The 9145-nt window shown below is 28.8% G+C and overlaps 1 protein-coding gene across 1 annotated transcript in view; it reads left to right on the top strand.

Moving 5' to 3' along the window:
* LOC136796216 (dual 3',5'-cyclic-AMP and -GMP phosphodiesterase 11A-like) overlaps nt 1-9145 on the top strand; it is a gene marked incomplete at its 3' end in the record, with an annotated part of 204020 nt that overhangs the window by 59707 nt on the left and 135168 nt on the right.

Below are 9145 nucleotides of genomic sequence, written 5' to 3'. Positions count from 1 at the left end.
TAAACTAAAATGAACTAAATGAAACTAAATTAAATGAAATCATCTATTTTCAAATGCATGTGAACATATGTTAATGAAAATATTTTCTCTTTTTTGAACATATGAAATGTATTATCTTTTACATAACGTCCATTATCACTATCTTATCTTAAACGACTAATACAGTCTACTTCGACTCTCTTAGATTATCTGATACAGTCCCTGTATAAATAATCAAAGAGCTAATACCTGCTGAAGTTAGATCTAGGCGTATCAGCCGCTACACATTGCAGTTACATATAGACAAACGCTCTTTATTCAATATCTGTTTTATTTCATAAATTTTGTAAAAGTAATTTTATTTTTTTTATTCTACAGAAATAAATGCTTATGTTCGGTTTATATTTTCATTGAAAAGAGTAAAATTGAATTTTTTATTAATAAGGTAACTTAATATTTGATTTAATTATATTATTTAAATTTCTTGAGACAAGGTAAATATTTATTAAATAAATCAAAAATTTGTATCCTTTTTGTCTCAACACTTTTATTTTTCACCCGTCCAACGTTTCGGCCATTTTAGCCATCCTCAAGGACATCTTCAATTTCAATTTCTTCCTCACATTAATTTAAAGTTACTTTTGCAGGCTATTCTCCCCAGGTTATTTCCTTTATTATAAGTTAAAAGCCTATTTTTAAATTTTAAAATCATTAATATTTAATTTTTCTTATGTAAGATTATCCACAACAAATACACTACCATATAACAAACCATTTATTGGTGTACCATTGGTTAATATATACACAACTATTACAGGAACATACGGTATTCATATATCATTTCCCAGTAATATGTATGTATATATTAAACGAATATAATAATAAAGGAGGTTACGCAAAAAAAAGAAAAAGCTAAAATTCAGAGGCCCTTATTTCAAAAGTAAATAAAAAATTCCTTCTGATTGAGTTAGAAACAGCAGAAAGACCAATTGAAATTTCTTGTATTAGAGTAAAGGTAATTTTTTTTATTTTTGTTTTCTTCAATTGGCCTTGTGTATAGGCCATTTAAATCTTTTACCGCGTAATGTTCTTTCACACGTACATTGTTTGGAGGAGTATGGGATGTCTGGAGGTGGTAACATATGTAACATATATGTTACATTTACGTTGCCACGAACTATAGTTTTCATCTCGCTGCGGTAGACTACTCATTCCATAACCTGTCGTGTGGCAGATTTGGCAATATCCACGGCTTACCTAGATTCCAGTGGCGGATTTGTCTAGTTTCACGGATTATGACTCCTCAGGGTTAGTAGAAGCATGAGGAGCTATATTTCGTTTCCTAATGCAGACCATCCATTTAACATCCTGGTGGACCGCAAATTGATTCCTGATCAAGGCGTACAGTGAAGGGTCAGCAGTCCTACGTTCGAACGGCAATAAGCTGATGGGCCACACTAGCTTGAGGTAGGGGGAGAGCGGAGCGTGATTTGAAATTAAACTCCTTTTTTTTACTACAGCGCTTAGTCTTAATCATGTAATTGAATTTTCCTGAATAGATTCTTTTGCCGCATATCTGTATTTCAAGAAGGCCTGTATAGTATTAGTTCATGCTTTGTTTGATTTAATTTGGAATAGTTTACAATTGATAAATAGGTGATAGGACTTGCCTTTTTCTTGTTTGTTGTTTCAAACTTACACTTTTCGTAATTTACAACTATACCTAATTATTGATATACTCCTGAACATGTAAGTAGATTAAATGATAAATATGTTATGGTTCTCGTACATTAAAAAAATTATCTTGTCTGCCATTTAACAAAACTCTTATTTTAGGAATTCCATGTCCTGTAGGAGTTTTATATCGCTGGGGCGAAACGTTTTATATCATTTCAACCCTTTTACGGTTTTTCTTTATATAAAATTTTGAAATTATTTCAATCGATTAACTGTCCATTTAGTAATATTGGTAAACTGGGGTGCGCATAAAATAAAGGTAGGCGTAACATGCATTTATAAATTAGAAATTTTATGCACAATGATAAGTTTGAAGCTAGATAGCAAATGACTTAGCCTATACATATCCGTCTCACTTTTTTTATTTTCTTATTGATGAGCGCCAAAAATCTCGAATATCGATCCCAAGCACTCAAGTAGGGTATATTTCTGATTGATTTGTTTTTAATATTATTTATTTTAATATGCAATGTGTTTCTTTTGATGTGAAACTTTTAAAAACTCTAAAACTCAAGAAAAAACAATTATACGAGACTAAATTAACAATTATTTTAACATAACTTTTATCATATTAATAATTATACGAGAGTAAATTGATTTTCTGACGGCAGATGAAATGATATGGAAGTGGCTGGAAGAGGGAGAGGGGGCTAAGGCTGGTAAATTTTTTGCAGGAAAAGTAGGATTAGTATTGTAATAGGAGAGTAGTAGCTTACTATAGCACTCTTACATTTATGTCATTGGGAGTTTAACAAGCTATTACCATATGTTTTGCCAACTGAAATAAAATAATAGATATAGAACCGCGCTCTGTGGAACCCCATTCGTTAGATAATTGAGATCCGAAAGTTCTTCAGAAAACTTTACTGTCAAATAACGCTCCCAGTGGTACGGATCATAGGTATGCTATGTGTGGTATTCCTATTTTAAAAGTTGAATCAAATTCATCCTGCCAGATTGTGCAATTTGATAAATACTAGAATCAGGCCGTTTTACAATTTTAACCACTTCTTCAGTTTTGCTCGATTTTACTATCTTCTTAATTTAAGTCTACTCCTCCCGCTAGTTCGGGGTTTCAGGGGACGATTTGACTTGGTAAAATTCCCTATTACTTTTTTGGTGTTAGGATCTCCTTGATATCCTACGTGTAGGTATCAATATCAATATATGTAAGATACGTCTACGTGTACCAATATACTCACTTTAAGCGTTTCTTTTAAAGTTTATAGTATGATGAGAGTATGCTTATACAACAGAATGATTCTAATAGCTATACTTGTTAATTGGTAAAATCATTGTCGCAGTCCATTGAAATTAATTTTGAAAAAAAAAAACTGATTTAGTTCAACATCATTAAATATCAACTTAAAGAGGGCTCGCAGACAATGCTGCCAGAGAGGCACTCATGCTCCCTGGCCGAGGCACCGCCGTTCTTACCCCATCAGAACTCAGTACATCCCTTAAATTAAAAATATTAGAAAGATGGCAGGCCAAGTGGAATGAAAGTTCTCTGAGTAAATTAGAAGAAATCAAAAGATCAGTAAAACCATGGTCGACATTCTACCGCAACAGCTGCAGAGAGGAAGTTGCTCTAACCCGCTCGAGAATAGGTCATACTCTCCTCACGCACTCTCACCTGATCAAAAAACTGCCACACCCAACGTGCAAATATTGTCAGTCCATTCTCACGATTAGACAGATTAGACATATTTTTGAATAATGTACTCACTATTTGCCAACAATAAACAGGATGGGACTGACCCCAAATTTATCAGAAGCTCTCACAGATGAGGAAGCTAAAATTACATTAGTGTTTGAATTTTTAAAAGCACATCGCCTTCTTTCTAAATTATAAATCCTCTTCGATTTTAATTTTTTTTTTAATTTATTATTTTAATTTTATTTATTCTAAGCAATAAACAAACAAACAAACAACTTCAAGAGCTATTAAATACTCCTATTACTTATTTACAATTATTGTTGTCATTAAAAAGTACATTAGATTAAGTTAATCCATTGCTTGAGAGGTGGCTAATTTAGTATAAATTGACAGGAGGCGCGGGAAGCAGGTAAACTGGGGCGTTGATGAAGAGGATTAGGAGGTTCTGTCATCAGATAAATTCTCTACACCGGCTCATTAGGAGATGCTGTTCCGGCTCCACTTGATTAGCTTGCTTTTCGAATTTATGTGAGGGGGGAAGAGGAGAGTGGTTCTAAAGGTTTTTCTTATCTTTATATCTTATCTGTGGAATATTTAAAAAATATTATTTTAACCTTGTTTAAAATATTATATATACCTTAGTCTTTTGGTTCTTATTATTTTGTAGCGGAAATCAGCCCAATATCATCTCGATAATTTTCTCATTTCTTTAAATAACGGAATTAAAGACTCCTGTTCATCATCCCACTTCTCACTGGAGTCTTAAATTGTGGCTCAATATACCACCAAGAACCGAAAATCTATTATTATTTTGTTCGTGGTTAGCTACAAAGACAATAATTTTTAAGTGTTTTTTTCACAAAAATTACTTTTATTTCATCATTTTCAAATTAAAAAGTTTCTATTTCTTTTTTTAAATATTATTCCTTAACCCGTATTTCAAATATTTAAGTTGAAGTTACTTATATAATCCAACGTATTAAATTTAAGAAATCCTGCTTTACTCTTTCAGTCGGCCGTATCCTTTATTTGTATCATCATTTCCTTTATTTTTCATACCATTTCTTAAGTTCTTTACTGAGGGTCTTCACCGCTAAATTCCAACAATTTTGACGCCATACATACAATACCCCCGACAAAAATCCCTTAAATTGTTACTAGTGGTTTCAACCGAATTTCCATTGACCACGTGAGTCAAGAGACTGTCTGGCTACATATATTTTGTAAAAACTTGTTAGAATTTTAAAGGCGTGTTAGTTGAAAGGTTTTAAAAGTTTTTTTTTTTTTTTTTTTTTTATGAAATTGCTTAAGAGTACACTGAGAACCCCCTTTTAACCAATTCAGGAATGAGGCAGGACAGCATATTATCCTTTACAATTATTGTAAATCTACGATTTAGGAACTACTACCTTGTAAATATAATTTTGATTTTATGAATTTTAACTATTTACGAAAAAGTAAAATTTTGGTTATTGAATTGAAACATTTACAATTATTCAATGGAATGACACTCTATATGTGCTAATTGCATGAAAAACCGATCTTCATTAAGTATGGTACGACCTTATTATGATAATGATATGGTTAATTTGGCTCTATTATTATTTAAAAATAATATCATTATAATAATAATGAATGTTTTAAAATTTACTATTATCATGCATATTCGCATGTAGTCTTGTGTTGGATTTTTAAAGTTTTTTTTTTTTCAAAGATCTAGTCTTACACTTTTAAATTCTGCCAATAACTTATTTTATCTTCAACAAAGTCATATTCATTTTTTTTTAATAAAATATTATTCTTATAATTATTATATATTGTTTCATTAGACTGAGGACTAATGTATTTGCTAGAATAATTTTTTTTATAATTTATTCATTATACTTTAAAAATAATGTGAGCTTACAATTACTCAATTCTTTTAAACTATTGATAGTGTGTAAACTGAATAAATAAATTGTCTATTATCCTAATGGTATTGTCATTTTTTTTACAAATAAAACAAAACATCAATTTTTTTTATATTTCTGTTTGATTAATTAAAATATTAGCAATGGTAAACTATTACATGGTTTAGAAAATATGTATAATGGTATCATCAATACATTGTGAGATTATTCTTCAATAAATTGAATGCCTCTCTCTAATCAAGTTATAACAACGAAAATAAAAGAAAGATTTTCAGATTAAATTTGTATGACCTAATCTGAGCGCCAATAACAATTAAGATAAGAATGAATCATTACTAAACCCTCTAGAAGGCTCTGATGCAAAGAAACTAAAAACATGTTAAGTTGGTCAAAGGTAAGACTTTTCTCCTTTTCCCTAAATTCTGCAGAAATATTAGTTCTAACCTCTTTAGATAGAGCTATTCGAAAGAATTATAGTATAGATAATAGTATAGGCAAACCCTCTAGACCAGAGAGTAAGTAAGGTTTGCTGTACAATAGCGCCGTAAAAGTCAAATTCTACCAGTAAATAATTACTTCTGTTGAATCTGTGAGGTATACAAATATAATTTTATATAAACTAAATAAAAATAAAAATTCCTTCAAAATACATGTTTTGATAATTTTTTGGACTATATTGATTTATGAAATATTTTATTCTTTATAAATTTTCATTTTAACAAGAATATAAGGTTTAATGTTTCGTATTTTCATTTTATTTATTAGATTTTTCTTTTCTTAAATAATATTAAGTAGTAATAATATTTTTTTCATCAGTTATCTTAGACCGTTTAGTACACGTCTTTCATGGCATCGAAATCATTTATATTAAAGCAAATGCACTACTTACTCATTTATTTTTTCAAAGACATATTTGAGTAATACCCATATTTTTGAAATTTTCTTAATAGAGATAGTTGGGTTATCATGGGAAAATTACTGCTTTGTTTCATGTACAGTTCCACAATTAAAATTGTTTAGATAAAAAAAAAAAAAAATGTAAAACTATTGAATATGAACATTCAAGACAGATTTTCAATTATTCCAAATTAGATAGATATGATGAATAGGAATTTTAAACACTAAATATAATAAGCTCAAACACATTGTACAATAAATTAATTTTTACACTAATTTTTGATAAATAATTGATATTTATTTATTTATTTTATCTCTCCCTCTCTATTTCTTTTCTTGCTATTTTTTTGTCATCTATTCCTTTTTTTACTTGTTCTTAAATTTTTTTTTGTTGGTTAAAATATAGTAATTTATTTAATTGTGAGCTTCAGATTATATTCTAATACATATGTAAAAAATATAGAAGCCCAGGCCTTGCTATATTTTTATGATTTTTATAATTTTTATGATTGTAAAAGTGTTTTTCCATTTTAGTATTATATTAATCAAAAAAATATGCTATCATCTCACCAATCGCCTAATTTAATGGCATTTTCTTTTCTAAATTATTTAACCAAAGTATACGAAAACTTTTCATAAAATAAGCCATATAATACTTATAAAATGTAAAATCGTAAAATCGATGAAATATTGCCAACAAAAAGATTTAATAATTTATGACAATATTTTAAATAGTAAAATGCTTTACTAAATCTTTGGAATGGTACTAACTGAAAGTTTCAGCTTGATATAATCTTAATGCAGTTCTGTTTAATAAATGAAAGGAAAATGTATTTATGAAAATATGAGATGAAAATTAACACATATCTCTGGAGTTAGGCTTGATTAGTAAAGTACATTCGTATTCATAACTTTTTTTTCTTTCCGTTTATATAAAAACAAATGTAAAATAACGTTGATATGCAATAAGTAGCAGAGAAAGTATTGCATAAGAGTGTATCCTGAAGAAATACAGAATTAATTGTTTCTATTATATTTCATTCCATAAGTATAGTAGTATATAATAATATTCATAAGTATAATATATACAATGAATTGATATGGTATATTATATATGCAATATAAAAAATATTATAAATAAAAATATTTCTTTTATTAAAAAAATATGTTTGACGTTATTTATATCAGATTCTTAATAGATACTAAAATTAATTTTTAAACTGAGAGAATACATTGAATAAACCTCAAAAAAATCTTTGTGCTGGTGAGAAGGCATAAAAATGGGACATTGGTGAAGGGGCTATTTGTTGGTTGGATGATGCATTATCCAACCTCCAGTGAATAGTGGAGCAAATCATTTCTCTAGGACACAATGTCTGTACCAAATAGGGTTTTTTGTGAGGTCCAGTCTTGCCAAAGGTTGAGTATGACCTCAGCTTTGACGTCATTGTGTCTTTTGAAAACTTCCTCATTGTTGTTTTTCCCCAGAAAGCATATTTGTTGGTAATCAAACGTCCTTTTGCAGAGCAGTGTACCTTTGTGCTTCCGTGTTTTTGTTGTAACACATAAAAAAGTAGTTATTACAGTTTTAATTGGATTTTTTTCTATTAGATATTTTTTTTTATTTCTTCAGTGTTACTTTATTTATTGATAGATATTAAAATCTGCCACACCTTTGTGGGCAATAAATTTGATAAATTAAAATACTTGCAAAATTTTAAGAATTAAACTTTAATCTTGTATTTGAATTTATGACAAATTATAACAATTATATTATAATTAAAGATTTTGGTAGAAGAATCAGTCAGGTTATTACATCCTCTAGACTTGTTATATAAGTGAATCATCCATTTATAATTACAAGTCTCCTGATGTTTCCATTTAGGTTTCTCGTAAGTTGTTTTGTAAAGTGTTTGTTTACCTTAAATAATATTTTGAATAAATTTCTGACATATGGTTTGAGATGTGTTAACAATCAATGTAAAACTAACAAAGAGAGGCTACCTTCTACGCCATAACTCCTGATGAAGACCTGAAACTCAGGTCGAAATGTCAGCATAAAATAAATAAATATGGTTTTGTTTATTTATGTTGTTCTTTGCTGACCGCACCCCTCGACAAACTTCTCCAATCATTAAAAGTATGAAAGTTCATACGTACAAAGTATGAATAAAAATATGATATGCATGAAATAAATTGTATGGTATGTGTATAATAAATGGTACATAGGGCGAATCTAAATTTTAATTATTATGTGCAAATTATGACACGTTTAAATCGATTATACAAAAATATGATTGTATTATTTAATTTAATTTAATTAATTTAAATTTGTTACTTTAAGTTAGTAATCAATGAGTGATATTGAATGTAGCGAGTATTTGACAGCTTTCCCTGAAATATTGATGGGAAAAAACAGCTCTTACGTTTAAATAACTTTTAGTTGAGTTGAGAAAACTCTCAATTAAAAAAGGCTTTATTAAACATGTCTACATTCACGGGCTTGATCTGAGCAACAAACATTGGAATTATAATAGTATCCAAAGCTTTGCTACCTATGAACTACTTTGTTGTCGTTATGTACATAAATCCTACATTTTGACCATACACTCTAACCTTTTTTTTTTTTCATCAACACTGTTATGGTATTTACAGATACTACAATTGTTACCGTATCCGAGCTTTTGAGATTATAATTCTGTTACTACGCTTATCATGGTTTCGGCTTAATGTTTACTGAGGGGTTACAGATAGTGACTTTTTTACAATGTAAATACTGTATTAAAAAAGTACTTGTAATTTTTGTATATAAGTAATTATTTGTGAATGTGAGTTTTGTAAATCAAATTGATGTTTTATTATTGTTATGAAATGATTTAAATAATTTGATGTTTTATTACAAATTTTTTTTTTTCATTTTCCAAATTAAAACCAGTATCCTCAATTTAAAGGGAAACTTGAA

The sequence above is a fragment of the Halyomorpha halys genome, unplaced genomic scaffold (assembly GCF_000696795.3).
Source record: "Halyomorpha halys isolate HHAL.00 unplaced genomic scaffold, Hhal_1.1 Scaffold1172.1, whole genome shotgun sequence".
Taxonomy (NCBI): Eukaryota; Metazoa; Arthropoda; class Insecta; order Hemiptera; family Pentatomidae; genus Halyomorpha; species Halyomorpha halys.
Note: the sequence above shows the minus strand (reverse complement) of the source record. Positions and strands in the feature narration are given on the sequence as shown.